We start from the raw sequence: 22063 nt of genomic DNA on the forward strand, positions 1-22063 counted from the left end.
AGTAACCCGCAGAGACGCTGTAGCTGGATTCACCGAGACAGAGGAGACATGTCCCGGAGAGCTCTGAAGGTGCTGGTGGAGCTGGAGTTCACAGCGGTGAGATCTGTCTCCATTAGTAGGCCTACTGTCTGCATTATCACGGTCTGCATTAATATAGCCTCTCCTGCAGAAACACGTCTGTCTGCTTAATGCTGTAGTTTATCAACCGTTATGAGTTACTCTCTCTGCATGTAAACATCTTGTACTTTAGTTTTGGTTGGCCTGTATTTAATAAGACATGTTCAACTTTGTGTTACTTGTCACTTACAAAGGTGAACAGTGTGATACAACAGTGAACCTGGGCCTGGTCTACAGCCTATATGCACAGTGGTGAAACAATTACTAAATTAAAGAAGCAATACTACTGTGTAAAAATACTCAGTAACAAGTAAAAGTACAAGCAATACAAAAAAAATACTTTAAGTGCCAAAAGTAAAAGTACTTGTTTTGCAACGGATACAATAAATACAATATTGGTGCATTCATTCGATCACTTTAAAGGTCCCATGTCGTGCTTTTCTGGTTATTACCCGTCCCTTGTGTGTTATGTAGCTTTTTATGCATGTAAACGGTCTGCTGAGTCACAAACCCTCAAAGTACACACTGTAGCGAGTAAAACTCTACACAGGAAAGACCTGTCTATGCTGCCCCAGGACGCCTCGTTGGACATTTCTCTTTTTCCATTTTTTTCTTCCGGGAACCAAGTGACGTAACGACGACCAAATGGACCAATCCGTGGAGCTCCTCCACACACTCACTCAGCCTTATCTTTTCTCAGGCTGTGAGTGTGTGGGGAACTGTGTGGCGAACAGCCTGGCTGTGAGTGTATGTGTCTGCTTGTATCTACCTTGTGCGTCTAATATGACACACAGATTTATTCACTGGCTCTGTCCCTGAAAATAAAGGTTGAATTATTTTTCTTTTAGAAGTGTTTACATTTTCAGATCATGGTGTTCAGCTTCTCCTACTGTCACTCATTTTGAACAAACATGTAAGAGTAAGTGTTAAAGGCTGCATTTCAAAAAACAAATTACAAAATACAAAAATGATTGATAGCCTACTTTCAGCCTATTGCACTGGTGTAAAGTACTTTATACTTTTACTCCATACATCTGGAAGCAAATATTGTACTTTTCTACATTTTTAGTGACTAGTTACTAAAATAATGACAAACAGATGAGACTGCTGCTTGGGGTCTGGGTGCCGTTTTGGCGGGATGTTGCGGGGCTCGCTGCTCCGCCCTTTGAGGCTTGAGGAGCGGACAGTGTGAGCTGGATTACTGGTGTCGTTTCCTGGTTGCTGCGTGGGGTCTGCGAGACAGCAAGACGCCGCGGAACTGAGCCTGAGCACTAGTACAAGTGTGAGTCAGTCTTGTATTGCAGTGTGAAGATATTTTGTCCACACAGAATACATTATTCTAACAGACAGTGTTTAAATAATATTTAGATTTTTCCAACATTCAAGCAGCATCAGAAGGAAATAAGATATGAATGAAGAGTGAACTGGAAGCAGGAATGATTGCTAGACCTAATCAGAAGTGGCCTTCAATAATGTGCAACGTTTACCACCCTCAACTGGCAGCCGGTGAGAAACGCCACAGGCAGCAATCGTACAGGTCATAATTGAATCTGACTAATATAATGTCCCTGCACTGCTCTAAGGTGTCCTGTCCTGGAGTCCACCTGCCAGATAAAGATGACCTCTGCCTCAGAATGAGCTTCATGGGTCAGGCCCGTCAGTCTGAGGGTCGGCCCGCGTCTTCCCTCTGCTGCTGCACCAGAGGATGACCTTTGAAAAGGCAAGTCGTTACTCATCACCTGTCTGGGAATAACACTGTACAAAGTGAGTTTTGAATAATCTGAATGGTAATGTTAGCTAACGTGTAATACAAGAAATGTGTGATTACAGTAATTGTCATTCTCAGTAATGTTAGCTGAGAAGTGCCTGCTTAGAATGGCATAATACAAAAACTGTACAGTACAAACAAATACATTATCATTTATAAAAAAGGGAAGCTCAATAAAAAAGTTTGAATATTATGTTTCTAGATTTTCAGGCATGCAGTCGACCCTGGAGACATCGCTGTGATGCTTGAATGTGAGTTAAATCATATTTATTACAGTTATGCCGTCTGTAGTAGATGTAGATGATGTAGATGATTTTCACATTATGTGATGGCATACTCAAAATCCTACTTTTGTTTATAAATCAACCCATTACATTACCATTTCTTCTCAGATATGTATCTTTATACATTTTCCTCTGAATGCTTGCATTAAATTGGCCCTTTGTAAAAATTCAGTGGAAAGATTAACATTTATTTAAAACATAAGCAACTGAAATATTCCAGATATACATTTTTTTCCAAGTCCAGACAAAACCCTCAATTCGTACATTTATTATTATTAACAGGTTTCCTATATATATTTGGCGTTGTCTCTCCTATGGCATGTTTGTTTCTTCCTGGTTAGAAACCTTATGGCTCCTGCTGCTCTGCTCCCACCACCACCTGTCTCACATATCAAATCACACACGGTGAATAATAATAATAATAATAATAATAATAATGGGTTTCATTTATAAAGCACTTCATATTTGATTTCAAATCCAGAAGTGCTACAAGCAGTGAGCATGCACAGTATAAATAAACATTACACAGCACGATAGAATTAATAAAAAGCAATAAAAAAACAAACAATAGAAATAAAAATAAAATAAAAGGGTGGTAAAAAGGTCTAGGCAAAGGCTCTACTGAAAGATGGGTTTTGAGGCCTTTTTTAAAAGCCTCCATGAGCATTCCACAGACTGGGGGCAGCCGAGCAGAAGGCCCGGTCTCCCATAGTACGGAGCTTAGTCCTGGGGGGTTTGAGGAAGTTAGAGTTGCTGGAACGGGTGGTCTGCAAGGAGGTATGGGGGGTGAGGAGTTCCTTGAGGTAGGGAGGGGCAGTTCCATGGACACACTGGTGGGTGAGGACGGAGACCTTGAATTCGATCCTCAGTTCCACGGGGAGCCGGTGTTGTAGTGCTTTAAGGATGGGGGTGATGTGATCATATTTGCGCACCCTCATCAGGATCCTAGCAGCGCTGTTCTGAATGTACTGGAGCTTCTGGATGCTTCTGTTAGGGATTCCGATGAGGAGTGCATTGCAGTAGTCCAGCCTGGAGGAGACAAAGGCGTGGACCAGCTTTTTCGGCGTCAGACAGAGTGAGTGTGGGGCGGAGGTTTAGCGATGTTCCTGAGGTGATAAAAGGAGTTCTTGCACAGCTGTTTAATGTGGGCCTCAAAGGTCAGATGGGCGTCCATTTTAACACCCAGGTTGGTAACTATTGAGGAGAGGGTAATGTCCTGGCCGGAGAAGGTGATGGTGGTGATGGTGGATGACCGAACCTGGTGTGGGGTGCCAACTATAATGGCTTCAGTCTTGGAGCTGTTGAGTTTCAGGACGTTCTGCTTCATCCACGCCTGTATCTCCTCCAGGCAGGCAGTAAGTGTGGGTGAAGGCAGGGCTGCAGAGGAGGTAGGGTTGATCCTGAGGTACAGTTGGGTGTCATCAGCGTAACAAAGGAATGATACTCCATGTCGGCTGATGATAGAGCCAAGGGGGAGCATGTAGAGTGTGAAGAGGGTGGGGCCGAGAACTGATCCTTGAGGGACACCACAGGTGACGTTGTGGGTACCCGACTCTGCCTCGCCCAAGGAGACGTACTCTGTTCTCCCGGTGAGGTAAGATCTGAACCAGTCAAGGGGAGAGTCAGAGAGTCCGATGGTGGAGTGCAGACGATGGAGGAAGATGCTGTGATCGACGGTGTCGAAAGCTGCAGTGAGATCGAGGAGGATGAGGAGAGAGGGAGAGCCAGCATCAGCCGTCATCAGCAGGTCATTGGTGACCCTGACCAGGGCCGTTTCTGTGCTGTGGCCTGAGTGGAAACCAGACTGGAACTTCTCAAATAGGTTGTTGGAGTTTAGATGGTCCTGGAGCTGAGCAGCAACTAGTTTTTCCAGCACCTTTGATAGAAAAGGAAGGTTGGAAATGGGTCTGTAGTTGGCCAGGACTCCCGGGTCAAGGGAGGGTTTTTTGAGACGAGGTTTGATGACAGCGGTTTTTTAGGGCAGTCTGGAGTGAGAGGTTTACGATCTTAGTGATCATGGGGCTCATGGTACAGATGTACGATTTCACAAGAGCTGACGGAAGGGGGTCCAGGACACAGGTGGAGGGCTTCATCCTCCTAACGATGCCCTCAACCTCTCGCTGAGAGATGTCCGTGAAACAGCGAAGAGGCTGGGTTGTCCCAGGCTGTGGGTCAGCAGTTGGAACTGGAGGTGCAGTGGGGCTAGAGCGGATGGTGTCAACTTTGTTTGTGAAGAAGGCGGCGAAGTTGCTACACTGCTTCTCAATGGAGTCGGAGTGTAGAGGACTTTGGGGTTTGAGGAGGTGGTTTATGGTGGAGAAGAGTTGCTTGGAGTTTCCAGTACTGTTGTTGATGTTGGAGGAGTAGTACTGGGACCATGCATCTCTGAGGGACTTCTGGTGTTCACGATAGGCTAACCGGTGAACAGTGAGTCCTGAGGCCTTGAGCCGCCGCTCAAGGACACGCCCAGCTGTCTTTATTCTCTGCAGTTCGCCGGTGTCCCAAGGTGCTGAGCATGAGAAGGTGACCATCCTGGTTTTGAGGGGGGCGTGCAGATCAAGGAAACTGTTAAGGGACTGGTTGTAATATGCAACTGACTCACTTACTGATGAGAAGTTGGCGGAAGAAAGATGCTGGAGGTCCAGGGTCATGGTGTCCGGGTTGATGTTCCTCAGGTTCCTGAAGCGGATTTGGCGTTTGGGCTTGCTGAGTGGGGATTGGAAAGAGATCTTCATAGAGATGGTCTTGTGGTCAGACACCCCCAGGTCATACACTAGCAGATTGCTGATGGGGGCGGAGTTTGTGATGACCAGGTCGAGCGTGTGGCCCTTGGCGTGTGTGGGGACATCAACATGCTGTGTCAGATTGAGGCAGTCCAGAAGTAGCAGAAACTCAGTGCCAAAGTGGCAGGAGGGGGAGTCGACGTGAATATTAAAATCTCCAAGTATGATAATATGAGCAGAGGTTGTGCATAGTAGTGAGAAGGTCTTGTATCTCTGGGATGAAAGCTGAATTGGGTTTGGGTGGCCGGTAGATCAGAAGTATTGTCAGGGCAAAGGGGGGTTTACATTTAAATGCAGAGCATTCAAAAGAGGACAATACAGGTAGGGGCAGGAGTGACAGTTCCAATTCATTTCGGTGCCCAAAGATGCCTTCAGAATAATGGCCTAAAAAACTACTTGAACTAACTTAAATAATAACACTCAATAATAATACATTTACTATTAAAACAGGAAGACATTTTTTTGTAACTATTAAAAATTGTATAAAGCAATATTATAGCTCCAACAGGAGTGACTTTTAGTCTTTTGGATTCTTTTCAACTTGCTGCTCCCTTCTCTCTTCAGATGAGACGGTCACAATTGAACTGGTGCAGCTGATTCCTCCAGGTGTTTATTTTTCATATTCATACACTCTTGTTCTGCTGGTATATAAATATATAGCTGTATCACTGCACAAACTTCAGGTTGAACCCTTACGCTCTTTCTGTGTGTGTGTGTGTGTGTGTGTGTGCGTGTGCGTGTGCGTGTGCGTGCAGTGGATGACACGCTGGCCTGCTTTGAAGAAGATGCTCGACACTTCTTGTTCCCAGAGCCTAAACTCGTTCCCTCGTCTTCCGGAGTGGACCGAGAGGTCCTGATGACCCGAGCTCCTCACTTTCCAGTAGGTCACTGCATTAAGGAAAGCTGCTGTGATGTTCTTGGTTGAGTCAAAAACACACACAGATATGTCATTAATTACCACTGGTTTGTAATGTGTTTTTGTTTGTGCAGGACATTGTAAAAACAGGCTGTATTTGCGACAGCAAACATGAGACAATGGCTTAAACTGGGGGAAAATATATAAAACTACAATGTTGAACTCAGGGCTCTGGATATAAAGGCTGGCATAATATAATGCATGTGTTATGCTGTGTTTAGGATGGGATAAGAAGTTTGGGTTTCATTGGAGACAATTAAGTAAAAAGTAAACATTTGAGTAACCACGCTATACAGACTAGGTGAGATTACACTTTTGACCAACCAATGTTACTTAAAATGTTAAATTCAGTAAGCCTAAAAGGTCCCAGCTAAATAAAAACTGTACTATAATATTTACAGCATGTGCATGTACTCCATGTGCTCTATAGGAGAGTTAAATAGAGAGTATTCCTAAATGGCGTGTTAGATATTGTGGGGGAAACTTCTGTGTAGCAATGCAGGAGGAGTCACGACTCAAAGCAGACACGGGGAGAGCAGGAGCTCTGATGTCAAACACTGATGGTTTATTTGGAGCTTCGGCCGGAGAATTCACATCACAAGTCCAAGAGCCAGAGGTTCTGACTTCACGGTAGAGTTGCCACGTCAATTCTGAAGAACTCTACCCCAGACCTGTGTGTTCAGCTAGTTCAGAGAGCATCATCAACATGCTGCGTAACAAGATAGAATCACAACACCTCCAACAGCTGACGCCAACCGGCAGGAGCAGGGAGACAGAACCCTGAGAGCACAGCAGCCACGGGTACAGGTGCCTGTGCTCAGTCAGGACAGTTTGAACTGATACACTGGGTCAAAGTTATGGGCCTTGGAACATATTTCCCCAACAGATATTATAATTTTGCGACCACAGATCAGGAAGTTTGATATTTGCAGGTAAATGTGATTATGGTGCAACAACTTTCTCTCCTTTTTTAACAGGGTATTGCTCCTAGGTTGGAGTTTTCCACCAAAACAACCATCATTGAGTGCCTAGCGGATGCAGAGATGAGCATTTACCCCAATATAACCATGGTAAAGAATATACGGCATGGCGCTAACTGCAGACATGATGTATGCTGCATCAAACAGCATCTGAAACAACACAGAAGCTGGACCAGGTTAGAATTTGTCAGCAGGAGACCAGCACATAAAACCAGTGGCATCAAAGTGTTTTCTTAGATTATTTTAGCAACAATTATAATATGTTTATATTGTTTTTTTTATATTTAGCACACATAAATTCCTATAATAATGAAAAACTGCAAATTGGAACTGGCAAATAGCTACCAATGGACCAATGGATGTGCTGACAACTGTAATGGGTTACTTTGATAGTGAAGTAAAACCTAAAACCTGTATGGTTTATTTTACCCGTTTTTGTACATATAATAATCTCTTGGAAAGAATAGGTCTCAGTGAATCTACAAATATGTGTGCCGTTGTGTTTTCACATTTAATTGACTAAGGAGTCAGGGAAGAAGTAGTGTACTATTTGACATAATGAGGTCACATCAGCTGATCAAACTTAAATGACCTACTTCCTGTTGTTTTTGAACACAAGTACACAGTCCACTTCCCATTCACCTTACATTTATTTGTCAGTGCTATATGGTCAGTATGGTCAAGTTAGGAGAAGACAAAGGCTTACAAAACCCTTGCAAATCTCTGGTAAAAGAACTTAAAGGTCCCGTGGCCATTTCTACTGATCATAATTCCATTGTTGAGGTCTACTAGAATAGATTTACATTGTTTCTCATACAGCATCTCTGTATAGTATGTGTATTCACTCTGTCCTAAATGGGTTGTTGGAGGTCCTGCCCCCCCCTCCCTGTGAGCCCAGTGGCCGTCTGCGAGACACAGCGAAACCCAGCCCGAAACACACACACGCACACACACCCGCAGCCTGGCTGGGAGTTTGTGTGTGTGCTCAGGCTGAGTTCCGCGGTGTCTCGCCGACCCCACACCAGTGAGCCCGCTCACACTGTCCGCTCCTCGCAGCAGCGAGCCTCGCAACGTCCCGCCGAGTGTGTGTGTGAGGAAGTCTGCGGATTGGTCCAAACGTAACAGCTCCGCGGACGTAACGTCACTATACCCAAATACGTCCCTATACCCAAGAAGTAAACAATGGAAAAAGAGAAATGTCCAACGAGGCGTTCTGGACAGGTTTTCTCTGTGTTAGAGTTTTACTCCCGACAGGGTGCACTTTGAGGGGTTGTGGCTCTGCAGAGCGTTCACATGCAGAAAAAGCTACATAACAACAAGGGGACGGGTCATAACCAGAAAAGCATGACATGGGCCCTTAACAACAAGATATAGCTCCTCTGGTTCGACTGTAGCAGAAGGTTCAACACAGACCGCTCAGACCTTCTGTTATTGGTGAACAGAAGTTTTGAAACATCCACTTTTTCCCCAGAGACCACTGATGAAGAGGAACAGGAAACACTGCAGCAGACCCAGGAGCTGCTCTCCCCAGAGGAGACAGCCTCCAGCCCTGGGAAGCAGACGAGGGGTCAGAGCGCCCAGAGAAAGAACCAGCAGGTCACCACCGTTCCTCCTCAGAACCCAGTCCCTGCCCCCCCACTCACAGCACCTGGCCCGGCTCAGACTGGACTCGGCCCCCCAGCATGTAAGCACTAACAGCACATCTTGATCCCAAAATGAACAAAGATGTTTTCTTTCATCGCCAGCCAGCAGATGGCAGAGGAGAGCTGATCTAGGTCCACCCAGCAGTTTGTTCTTGGCTGGTATCTGAAACTAATACCCCTTTCACATTTCTCTTCTCCAATGATATAATGCTTCACCGGTACCAAGGTTGGAGACTCAATAAAAAGAACCATGAGTACAATTTGTATACGATATATAAAACAATACATTCAGTCTCATCATCACTAAGAGGTGCGTTGGTGTATATGCGGTGGTGTAATGTATTGAAGTACATGTACTCAAGTATTGTACTTAAGTAGGATTGTGGGGTACTTGTACTTTACTTGAGTATTTTTGTTTTATGTTACTTCATATCTCTGCTCACTTTTTACTCCACTACATTTATTTAACAAAATGAGTTACTAGTTACTTTACAGATTCAAATATAAATAAACTATCATATATAATCATATATAGATATTCATAGATATTCAGTAGTAGATCAAGTAATTCAAATGAACCTTTATCAGCTGTGATGAAGACATTAGTGCATCAACAATCATAATCCAGTCATTTAAGATATTATATATAAGTAAGATTTTAAATGCATGACTTTTAATTTTAACTGAGTATTTTTACAGTGTAGTAGTTCATCATTTACTAATGTACAATAATGTACAGTATCATTTACAATGCACTGTACATTTACTAATGTACAGTGCTTCATGGACCCTTGTGTATATGTAGAGACCTGGCCCTCTGCATGTATTTGTACCAGCTCTATCAGCATTGGGACTATTTTCTAATGTTTTGCTCCTGTGGGAGAAAAACCTGACACGGTCCAGTTAGATCAGATCTCTTTCCACACTCCCTTTAAAACTCTAAAAAAGTCTCTTAAGTATGGTGTACTATAATATTTACAAAATATACATCACAAAGTCAGTTAACAGAGCTGTTCTGCAGAGCAACTTAAGTGTAACATAAAAATCAAAACTCCTCCACAATTATTTTTTCTTCACTTCTTAATTTCACCATCTTTGACTTTACCGGAGTAATTTTTCTAGACATACTGATATCAACCTGTACCTCTCTCCTGCAGGTACCATGCCAATTACTGCATTCCAATGCTGGTGGTCATCCTTTAATGATTTAAGAAATGTGTCTTTATTGTCCTACATTCTCAGTCAGCTGCTCGAAAGACACCATGCTAAGAATAAGTGAAACGAGATTAAAAGCAGGAAACAACAACATTTGGTTTAAATGGTGTTTCTTCTTTTGTGGTAAAAATGAAATCGTAACAAAACAAAAACCCTCACTTTTAGGTTAAATATACATTTTCTGATTTTGTTGTAGCATCCAATTGCGCAAGTTTCCTCCAAGTATTTATGTATTAGTTGGGTTGAGTTTCAAACCCCTGATCTGAGAGTACATTTAGTATTGTGTACCAATTCTAATTGTTTACCAATTTTAAAGATAGGAAGGGTGAAAGAAAGAAAATGCCCTTTGAGCTAGCATTGGTAATTATTACCATCTTATCATCCATTTCAGGAACATTTTATATTTGATGATGGGATACGAGCTGTCTCCTGTTTTCTTACCACAATAAAACGGTCTCGCCCCAGCAGAACTTTGACCTGGAGTTCACCCTATTATCACTCTCCTGTGTTTAGATGCTGTCTTCGTGTCCTGGAGCCAGTGGATATGTCCCGCACTCCCACTCTGCAATGTTTACCAGCTCCTCTTCACCTTTGACCAGGTCTTCATCCATTGGTAGATAATCCTCATGATATGGCTTTGATGCTATTGATGATTGATAAGTCACACAATTTACCTTAAAAGCTGTAAAACGTTATGGCTTTACTGCTCTGTTGACATCATTATGGTTTGTTGATGACCAACATGTATTTACCTGTTGCCTGAGTATATATAGTCTATTGGAAATCACAAATATCTTTTTGTTTTTTGTTTTAGTGAGATACTCTCCAACCGTCAGGAGAAAGTCTTTATCCAATGGTTTGGTAGGAACAATTGTTTTTCTTCTTTATGGCATCTTTACCAGGAAGTTATGTGGGTAATAAGATGAAGTTCAGAGTGTGATTAACCTAGCAGGAGGAAGCAGCTAGATTGACTCAGTCCAAAGTTTAAAAAAAATCACTGTTTACTACATATCTAACTTAAATGTTAAAACGTAAATGTGGTTTTAGGACGAGTTACAGGATGCTACTATTTGTTTATAGTTTCTTGTTTTGGTGTTTGATGCTACCAAGCCTTGCAACCTTGCTTTGACATCAAGATTAAAGGAAGCTGCACCTAGCTGTTGTTTGCCAAGATACAGTTGTAGTGAATTGATTTTAACACAAACACAACCACGCAACCACATGTACAGTACACACAGTCTCACCAGGTAAAAGAAAATCAGCCCCATAATGTCAAAGCTCTTAATACACTTCTCCATCAGTGAGCTTCAGAGGTGTAAGAAATTGTATTTTTTTTTTTAACTTTGTACAGAACTATGCTAACTATTTCCCTCTGTTTCCATTCTTTATGCTAAGCTACCCACGTAGGGTCTCCAGCTCTGTTATCGGGTCACAGACATAAGATTGATCACATCAGCTTTAGAGAGCGGATGATCAGTTGCTGCAGTGCAGATGCATTATACTGTAGGATGGTTATCTATCATTGAAAGAAGCTTACTGTAACAAACTACTTTGCTTTCCTGTCAGGTTGGAGGGATATCACAAGATGACTCCAGCTCTTCAGAAACACAAGACCCACCTGACTACCACCAGGGTCCGGACCCTCCCGGAGTGTGGGGGTCTTACAGGGAACAAGCCAGGCACAGCAGGTCCTTTTCTTCTTCTACATTGAAATATTGTCTTTCATGGTACAATTATTCACTTTGTCACAAAGGTAGGTAATATAGTAAAAAGATATCAAAACGGCACATGTATTCAATATTAAGATGCAGACATTATATAACCTTTCTTCCACTGTTGTTGGTGTTAAGCTAGCTAAGAGCCATCCATAGTCAAGACAGCTAAACTCAAACAAAAGTTAAGCTAGCCAAACTCTTTTCAAGCGAGATTACCTCCATCAAAAACAAAGCTAGTTTACCTCTATTTAAAGTCAAGATAGATAACCACCATCAAAGTTTAAGCTAGCTGAATTATTTAAGAAGTAAAGTCACGTCAGCTAAACCAAGGGTTCCCAACCTTTATTGTGCCAAGGACCGGTGGTACCAGATGTGTTCGGGGTACCAGATGTGTTTGGGTGTATTTCCGTCGCATCCGTCATCCGTCATATCCGTCATATACTCACCTCCCTCTGCTCCCAGCGCTCTGCTGCTACACACCGGCCGTCTGCGAAACTGCAGCCGGAGGAACTCGGGACAGCTTGTTATGTGTGGGGTGCTATGGTGGGGTCCCATGTACTTGTGCACATAAATAATGTTTCTAATTATTTACAATTCAAAAATATATATATTCTGCATTACTTTAGCCAACACTTTTATAAGGCCACTAGATTAGATAATTACGAAATGTGTAGATAGAATACATATCTTCATTATGTTTCATGTTTTATTTACCTTTTACTATTTTTATATAGTATCTGAACTTTGGAGTGGAGTTGGGAGACACACGACCAGTGTTGCCAACTTGGCGACTTTGTCGTTAAATTTGGCGGCTTTCCAAACCCTCCGGCTACTTATTTTTGTCAAAAGTGACTAACGACTAATCTAACGACTTGTTATGGTGTTATTAGGGACTTTTATGGTGTTTGGAGACTCACGTATAGTTCTGCAGATAACGAGCTGCCGTGAGCCCCTCAGCCCTCCCATAGTACTCACAGGCGCGCAGACTCACAGTTGCCTTCCGCAGCAGCTCAGCTGCAGTCAGAGCAGAGAGGAGACAGCCACACTCTCCCGCGTCGAGACAGCTTCAGTCACTTAATAACCTCGTCCACTGTGTGTGTGCGGCTTTCACACCAGCGCTTTTCAGTTTCTAGCTCCGAGCGGGAGCTTTTCTGGTTCAGCTCCGGTTTCCCTTTTCAGCTCCCGCTCTGTGCACACCGCCCACTGGCGCCCCAGAGCTGCCCCTGCTGCGTCATGACGTCACCGTTTACATCGCTGATTTGCTCCCCAAAGGCAGCCATTACGGCGCTCACAACAACAACAACAACAACAACAACAACAACAACGGGGAACTGCGTCGGGTCGATGATCGTGTTGCTTTTAATCACACGAAGCCAGAATAAATTGAATAACGACTTCTCCAACCTTATACTTTGCTCCAGAGTGCCGTGGTTCATTGTTTATTAATGTGTTTCTGCAGCATTTACCGACCGCTGCAGTGCTGCTCTTCCACGGGAGTTTATTCTCCCGTTAGCTCCCGTTAGCTCACACTGCAGCGGCCGCTCTAAAGTATTCACTGTCCGACTCACACAAGCAGCTGATGCATATCCCCAGTTCCCCTTAGCCTAAGTGAATGTGTGTCAGTCTGAATTGACGCTGTTTGGTATCACAACGCTGTTATGAAAGTTTCTCTGGTATAAAACGGGTGATGTTGGCATAGCAACCGAAGTTAAACTGACTACTTGCATCCGATAGCTGCAATAATACAAAACAACACGTCTGCCTCTCTCCACAATGATCGATAACAGCGAACGGATGGTCAAAGTAAGGCACAAATAAACAGAATCACACGAAGCCTGGTTAGTGTTGCCTGACTTTATAAAGTGTGTTTATACAACCCAGTCTCACGGCATTTCGTGTTCACCAACACGATTTTTAATCTATTGATTCGTGTTCACCATCACGATTTGCCCCTTTTTTTTGTGTTGCACAGCACGATTTTAAAAGCAATGTATTTCTACTGGTAACGTGTTTCGTGCCTGCAGGCTGCAGCACGTCTTTTTCTCCGTTCGGGTCGTGGAAGACCGGAAGCAGTGTGGTTCATAAAAACATGTTCTTACTCAATATCAAGCCACAGTTATTGCTTTTTTTCCTTCTAATTTGTTATTCTTTTCAAAATAACACACTGTTATTTACTCACCAATAACACACAATTATCCTTGCTTTTATTTATTGGTTTAATTCCATAATCTCGGGCTTTTTTGGTGTCCGTCAGGAACTGAATTTCAAAGCATTTCGAGCATCATTGCGATTGTCAACATTTCTGAGTTTAGGATGGCCGAAGACACTACACTACCCATAATCCCCAGCGATCGTTTAGGACTACAGTTCCCGTAAGGTTGCAGAGCGTCAAACAGCTGTGTGAAATGGAACGAAACCACGCCAGACTATCCAAAACTGGAATCGAACACCCCTCCAGAACTACACATGCTGGCTATTGTGTTTCGCAAAATGTTCTATGGGACGTCTCTCCTGAATGTTTTCGTTTTTCCCACAATTAGAAGTTGCCATTATTAAACACATTGGTGTTATCAAATGCAGGGGCGGCGCCAGGGGGTATCTAGGAGTTGCTATAGCAACTCCAACAATTGGCCTAGCAACGGCTTAGCAACCCCATTGTTTTGATATGAAAATGTATCATATTTATACACATTCTCGCAGCCCGCGAGAATTTGAAGTTGTTGCTATGGAAACAACATGACGGAGATCAAATTAATATCTTCTACATATAATAACGAACAAAGTAAAGAATGAAGTGTAGGCTATGCCTGTTTGAAGTTGTTGCTATGGAAACAACATGACGGAGAAAAAGTATAATCTTCTACATATAATAACGGACAAAGTAAAGAAGGAAGTGTCGGCTATGTTTAAATGTTCGGAATTTGACCATCATGGCCCTCTTGAGTTGCCGTAAAATATGACGGATATGACGGGTGCGACGGAAATACACCCGAACACATCTGGTACCCCGAACACTGTACCTACACCGGCAGATACATTAAAAAAAAATGGCGGACCGGTTGTCAATTTTAACTGATTTTAATATTTGCTCACCACCAGCAGCAACAGAGGCTAATTGTATGTAACGGCCTGAACAAATACTAGAACAATATGCATCCAAAACATATTAACAACGTTTAAAAAAGAACCGGTGTCGTTTTTTGGTTTTTCGGAAAAACGTAAAACCAAAAAACCGACGTTATTCAGTTTTTAAACCAAACGGGATAACAGATAAATCAACGTTTTGGTTTTGTTTGTATGATTTACGGATAATCCAGTGATGGGAAAACGAGGAGAAGGCACATTATGAAGGAGGTGTGTGTGTGTGTGTGTGTGTGTGTGTGTGTGTGTGTGTGTGTGTGTGTGCGTGCGTGCGTGCGTGCGTGCGTGCGTGCGTGCGTGCGTGTGTGTGTGACACTGGCATTTGTTTTCAGAAGATAACGCACATCCGACAGCATTTAGCACTACATCGAGATTAAGGTTAAACTAATTTATTTTGGGAACACCCGCATATAGGCTACCTATGGAGTTAGCCAGATGTGTGTTCATTACTGTTCATGGCCATTTGAAAACAAATGCCGGTGTCGGACAGACACAAACACTGAGCAGAGCACGCACGCACGCACGCACGCACGCACGCATGCACGCACACACACACACACACACACACACACACACACACACACACACACACACACACACACACACACACACACACACACATCATGACTAGACATCTCCTTCATAAAACTAATAAAAGGGGGAGTGATCGGGCAGTTCGATGTGTGTAGAGGTATGTGTGGTTAACACGTAGCAGCCTGCAGTCTGTTCTGATGAAGGTAAACACAGCGAAGGCGGTGCGTAAAAAGGCACAGCTCTCGGCGCGCTGGTGCTGCACTTCTCAGAGGCGGAGAATACGTCCCGCTGCCTCCTGATGCTGCCTGTATATGGGATTAGTTTTGTATCATAAAGATAAAGCAACACTTTCTCCGAATAAAGCAAAACTATGAGTTTAAAAGAAAAAAAACCTAAGTCAAGCAAAATAAAATTAATTTCAAAAATAAAACTATAAGTTGCAAACAAATCATTTGTGTAATCATTAGGGGTGTAACGGTACACGTACCCGTACCGAAATTATTCGGTACGGGCCCTTCGGTTCGGTACACGTGTGTACCGAAGTGTACCGAACGAATATAACGTTATACGTAAAAAAATTGAGAACGTGAACAACTTCTTGGAAGTAATCTCAGGTGCTGCGTCGCAGCATTCAGAGTAATTTGCTCCCATTGTGTTCAACGTGTCAGAGCGAGCAAGTCATTTCATTGGACGAGCTGGTCAGAGGGATGCGTTCAAATGTAGTCAGTAATTTATGGAACTGTCGACATGGCGAACGCAGATAAAGTTGAGCTCGAAAATCCTCCAGCATCATTGAAGTCTCCGGTTTGGGAACATTTTGGTTTCGCAGTTACGTACAAGAATGACGGACAAAGACAGGTGGACCGAACCAAAGCTGTTTGTCGGCATTGTTCAACTAACATTGGTTACGCGGCTGGCAATGCATCAAACTTGCACACTCATTTGAAAAGGCATCACCCAAACGTGAATATCACCGGTACCAAAAGAAAAAAGGCTGAAGTGCAAACCCAACTCCCTCTAGCATTTAAGCCTCCACCACTCGCAAAAACTTCAGACCGAGCCAAAGCTATTACAAACGGCAAATATCCTTATGTTGCCATGTTAGCAAAGCGCTACCTGGCTGTATCTGCTACTACCTCTGTCCCTAGCGAGAGGGTGTTCTCCACGGCAGGAGACATTGCTAGTGCCAGCTGATCTGCCCTTTCGGCAAGCAATGTGGACAAGTACATCTTTCTTTAAACAAACATGAAAATACAATGACAAGCAAGTCCTAATGTCAAGCTGGCTGCTTAGGTACTAGTACAGTACAAATACAGATTATTTCAGTTCATCGAAAAGCTGCACCTTAATGTTTATTTTATTATATTTTATATTTATTAGAGTGAATATTCATAGTTTAATAATAATTAAAAACCCAAAACTAATATGTTATGTTTTGTAAGTACTAGTACAGTAAAGTTCAAATACAGATTATTTCAGTTCATCGAAATGCTGCACCTTAATGTTTATTTTATTATATTTTGTATTTATTTGAGTGAATACATTATTCACAGTTTAATAATAATTAAAAAAAAATATTTTATGTTTTGTGATAATTTTTTCTGCCCTACCGAAAACGTACCGAACCGAACCGTGACCTAAAAACCGAGGTACGTACCGAACCGAAATGTTTGTGAACCGTTACACCCCTAATCATGTAAACTATAAGTATTTTTTCTTTGTTTTAACATAGGTTTTTGTTTGCAGTTCTTGTTTCTTCTTTCTCAATGATCAGACTTTTGCTCTCGCTGCAGCTTTCTCGTTTGCGTTCCCTCATTTTTTGTTTGAGATTTTGACACAAACATCCCAGGTGGGCGGGACTTTCAGTGGTGTGTCCCCATTGGCTACTCAGCTTTTGAGTGACAGACCACTACACCACAGATCATACAGTGCAACTCATGCAGCAAAGTGTGCATGCTCACATCTCACTATGTTGGTCTGAAGAGCTGAAGCATTCATACACCATGGATACAAACTGTGTTGTCTCATTCTACATCCTGTGAGAAAATGATATACATTTAGCATTACAAACTCTACATACTATTCCTGAGGAAGATATGAATAATCAACAGATTTGAATGGAATCTCTAACATTTCCATGTAGAATAAAGACAAAAGAGTGATTATACAAATTACATTTCTTGAAATTTGAACCAGAAGATGAAGTCTCAAAGAATGTTTTAAATAAAAGGACATAAAACAAAAAGGTGGATAATAATAAAATCTATTAAATGTATATGTAAAGACATTTGGTCAAATTAAATGACACTGAGCCAGTGATAACAGTAACGCCAGCGTAGATGAAGCTGGTGCAGTTCTTTCTTCGTGCCCCCCCAGTAGTAGTACAAATGCCATATCAATCTCATTAGTATGCAGAAAAAGTGACAGGTCGCCCCGCCCCTTTTTGACTGGAAGTCCCGCCTTATTTGACCGGAAGTCCCGCCTTTTTATTTTGAAAACCGGAAGTCCAGCCTCGTTCGACCGGAAGTCCCGCCTCGTTCGACCGGATGTCCCGCCCCCGCTTCCGGCGGATGTCCCGCTTCCGGTTTACAAAATAAAATAAAAAATAAATTTAAATTTAAAAAATGAGAAAAATAAAATGCCGTTGTTTTCAATCAATTAATATGTCTAGGATATATATATCCCGCCTCCTAACCACTTCCTGTGTGGTTAATCCTGTATACAGTATCGAGTGTAACTTACAAATACTTGCAAATAACATGAAATTAATCAAAAGTAAAAGCATCTAAAAAACATATTTAAACCTCTCTGTTTTTTGCAAACAGGACATGACAGGACATGAGGGGAGAAAACATATGGTGAAGGAGGGGGAACACACACACACACACACACACACACACACACACACACACACACACACACTTTCCCCGCCCCTCACCCCCTCTCCCTCTGTCTAAATAAAAAGCCAGCGTCACTCATTTTTCAAGTCGAGAGAAAATGGCCAAGAGACGTTTTGATATGAATTTAATCAGCGAGACACCGGTGACAACTTACAGCCATCCGTTGGGTGCTCCAATCAAGAAACGAATGCAGTTTGTATGCCGGGTTCAGACGCCTACAGCCGAAGAACTTCACGAAGAATGGACTCTAAAAAATGGCGATGTTTGGGGTTATATATTCAACTATATGGCTAATGAACTACATTTCTACAATCTGAAGAATGGAGAAACGTATGGACCTCGTAGTGTTAAAGCGACACTGACCTCAACAGATTGGGCTGTGTTAACTCTGGTGTCTTCCCGAGATCTACACGCAACCATTGTATCGGAAGAAGTAGTGCATCAGGAAACCATCGTGGAACCAGAGGTGTACAAGATATTTGCAAAGAAAAGCAAAGAAACACAAACAGCATGCGAGATTAAAGAAGAGTTTGCATCGTTACCCCTCAATGTGAAGGAAGAAGAAGGAGATATTCCCACACAGCCAGAAGGGAGAAGAGTCCTGACAGGCACCGCCTGGGAAACTAAAAGCGGACCCTCTGGGCGTTGGTATTACCGCTCAAGCCGTTTGGTGACGTTGGGTAAGGACCCCTCTGATGATTTTGTTATGGAGTATTTTAATTCTACCTGCGGGGTATTTCAAACGTCCTTGAGGGTGCCTCTGACTGCATGGCTGGAAATGATTGAAGGAAAAGCTACAAAGCTTAAAGAACTTTTAAACAGAGTCAGACATCGATGGACATTATACTGGTGAAAAAGACCCTCACGTTTGCAGAGGACTCCGCCCCCCAGTCAACATAACAAGTCCCACCCACCTCAGCAGATCATTTAAAAAGTAAGGACCTCGCAAGGACATTTTAGAGAGCAGCAACCATGGATCTGAGAAAAACCAAGTCTCTCCCTACGATATGCAGCCTGGATCAAACGCCTACAGGACCGCCATCCTCACCAACATTTTGGACACCAGATCTGGACAGCGCTATGGCTGACATTGATATCACGGGGTGGCTGGATATGCCTCAACCTCCATGTGAATTACACACAAATCTGCAGAGTGTCACTAATATATATATATATATATTCTTTATTTAACAGGTAAAAAAAAAACCTCATTGAGATTAAAATCTCTTTTCCAAGAGTGACCTGGCCAAGAAGGGCAGCATGTACAAAGTTATAACATATAAAACACAGACATGAAAGGCAGACAAATACAGCTGTAAAACACAAATAAAATGGCACATTAGCCAGTCAATATAAAACCTTTATTTAACCAGATTGGTCCCATTGAGATCATAGATCTCTTTTTCAGGGGAGACCTGCAGAAATATGCAAAGTAAAACAAACTATTAAAATCATTCAAAAACTGGCAACATTTTTAAAACGATTTCAAGATATACGAGCACTCACATCGACCAAAACTAAAAAAGTGTTACACAGTGACTGACATTCTGTACGGGAGTTCACACCTCAGCTGCTGTAGGGAGTTGAAATATGTTATGGCTCTCGGGGGATGGTGGTTAAGAGACAGATTCTTAGTTTTTGGACTGCCTCAGGGGGTTAACGACATCTACTAAAAACAAAGTACTTCATTATCTACTTTTTTTCAGCTTTTATACACAAAAGTGCAAGAAGGTAGGCAGATTTAGAACACTATCTATGAGATAGTGTTAGTGTTCCCTGCCCTTATCCATTTATTTTTTCTTTATTCAGCAATCGGCAATTGTGTCACCTTGTTTTTCTTGTTAATTAGGAAAGTGCTTGCTTAAATGTATGTATTTTAAGTGCATATTATAGAACAGGTATAGGGCAATGTCAAAATTAGCCCAAACTTTTTTATTCACAATGTTTACTGATAATCATCAAAATATGCAGGGGGTCCAATTCTTAACTTTTCCCTAAAACATTCTAGAATTTCTTTATCTAACACAAAAAACATGAATTTTAAAAACATTTGACAACAATAGATACGTTGTTCCTGTTTTTATTACGATTATCAGATACAAAATGATAAGTATAAATAAATCTATGCTTTCAAATGCATTATTCAGAGATATTAGGCCTGTCAAATCAAAACTGGAGCATGTGAATAAGAGAGAGCAGAGTCCTAACCAGCTGATCCAAACCAAACTCTGAGCAGCCGGCGGCTGAGACGGAGCCAACCAGCATGCGGACCAAACTGCTGCTAAGAACTCATGTTTAAATGAAATAGCAAGCAATGAATTCAAAGTGTGTATTTACTACACTAAGAGGAAAAGGAGATTTATCTGAGTTCTGTTGTGAGAGATTCGTGAGTAGAGAAGCGGCATCAGGTTTACAATCCCTCCTGCTAGGACGAAAACACAACTGCAGGTAAATGTGATGATGATGTGTGACAGGTTGAATGCAGCACAATAATCATTTTATTTTCTGAAATCTTTGGTATCGTAATCGTTTAACCAACATTGTAGTTCAAAATAAAATTTGAATAATCACCCTATGCTCCAACCAAACAAAAGAGAATACAAAATACACTCATGTAATAACAAAAAATAAGTTAATTTGTCATTTTAAAGCAAATAAGACAAACTCTACGAATACAGACTTTACATTTTCCAACATCGACATAATACAATTGAAATGTAACCATTTAACATATAAAATCGCTCATGTTTTCATCAAGGGTATCTACAGCATTACTATACTTTAGAGAAGATTGGTACAGTATATGATGATGTACATTATATATATATATAAAGCTTATGTGGGATACACAAATTAATATCACCCAATGGATGTTATCTACATCTCATCACATTTAACTCCTCAGAGTGATTGTGTCTTGATATTGTCTATATTGATGTTAAACATGGAGCTGCTGTGATGCAAGTCAAATTTGATCTGACCATTAAAGTATTATCGTATTATCGTATCGTATTTCTGCAGGAGATCCACACATAGACAACTCAACATCACAAAGAGGTCAAAAACTTCACAACAGCCCTTTCAATTGGGACAAAATGTATCGACAGTCATTTAAAAATGACCCCTCTCACAACTAAGAAGAAGTTAAGAAAATGGACACTGCAAATATAGCAAGGTAAAATGCCAAGTGGTACAGCTCATTACAAATGTTAATCTTGGGTTTGCTTTCACTCGATGAAGCTCAGTGCAAGTTCTTTCATGAAGTGCAGGGTCTTTCATGAAGACTTTCACCTTTCCTAGTCGGATTCTCGTCCCCCTAAATCTATCACAGCACGATGGAGTCTAATCGCCAAAGTTTAATATATATTGCCCTTTGTATACACAGCAATAAATATGTTTATCGCACTAAACAAACTTCAACTGTCAATCATTCCAAACACTCTTTAAACCGAGGAGGAGGGGCACCACTTAAAATATTGTAACGCAATTTAATCACATTACAAAGTTTGACCAAAGTTGCTCCCACGCGGATGTTCCCCATGAATGAATGGTTTTGGAAGAGCAAAGGTGGCAGATAAATTGGCAAGAGCTACAAGTATTGCACATATAGTGTTCGCAATATGATAGCAGAAGAGATAATATGCATATTAGACTGACACAGTGAGTGAAAAGAGGAAGAAAAAGGTTTGATTAGCAGCATTATATTTGTTATTCAGACAACATTTTAGAGGGTTTAATTTAAATTATGCAAGTTAACTGATGATGGCAGGAAATAGTTCAAATGAATTTTTTTTTCCGCACGATTGTAAACGAAAACATTTAAAGTGGTCCTGCAATCTTCATTTTCGAAACATTCTGTAACATGGGGAACATCCGCGTGGGAGCAACTTTGGGTCAAACTTTGTAATGTGATTAAATTGCGTTACAATATTTTAAGGTGCCCCTCCTCCTCGGTTTAAAGAGTGTTTGGAATGATTGACAGTTGAAGTTTGTTTAGTGCGATAAACATATTTATTGCTGTGTATACAAAGGGCAATATATATTAAACTTTGGCGATTAGACTCCAT

General features: G+C 41.8%; 1 pseudogene; it reads left to right on the plus strand.

Annotated features, from left to right (window-relative positions):
- Positions 1 to 15: 15 nt before the first annotated feature.
- LOC117463632 (spermatogenesis associated 6-like protein) overlaps positions 16 to 22063 on the plus strand; it is a 50974-nt pseudogene continuing 28926 nt past the window's right edge.

Source organism: Pseudochaenichthys georgianus, chromosome 18 (genome assembly GCF_902827115.2).
Source record: "Pseudochaenichthys georgianus chromosome 18, fPseGeo1.2, whole genome shotgun sequence".
Classification (NCBI taxonomy): Eukaryota; Metazoa; Chordata; class Actinopteri; order Perciformes; family Channichthyidae; genus Pseudochaenichthys; species Pseudochaenichthys georgianus.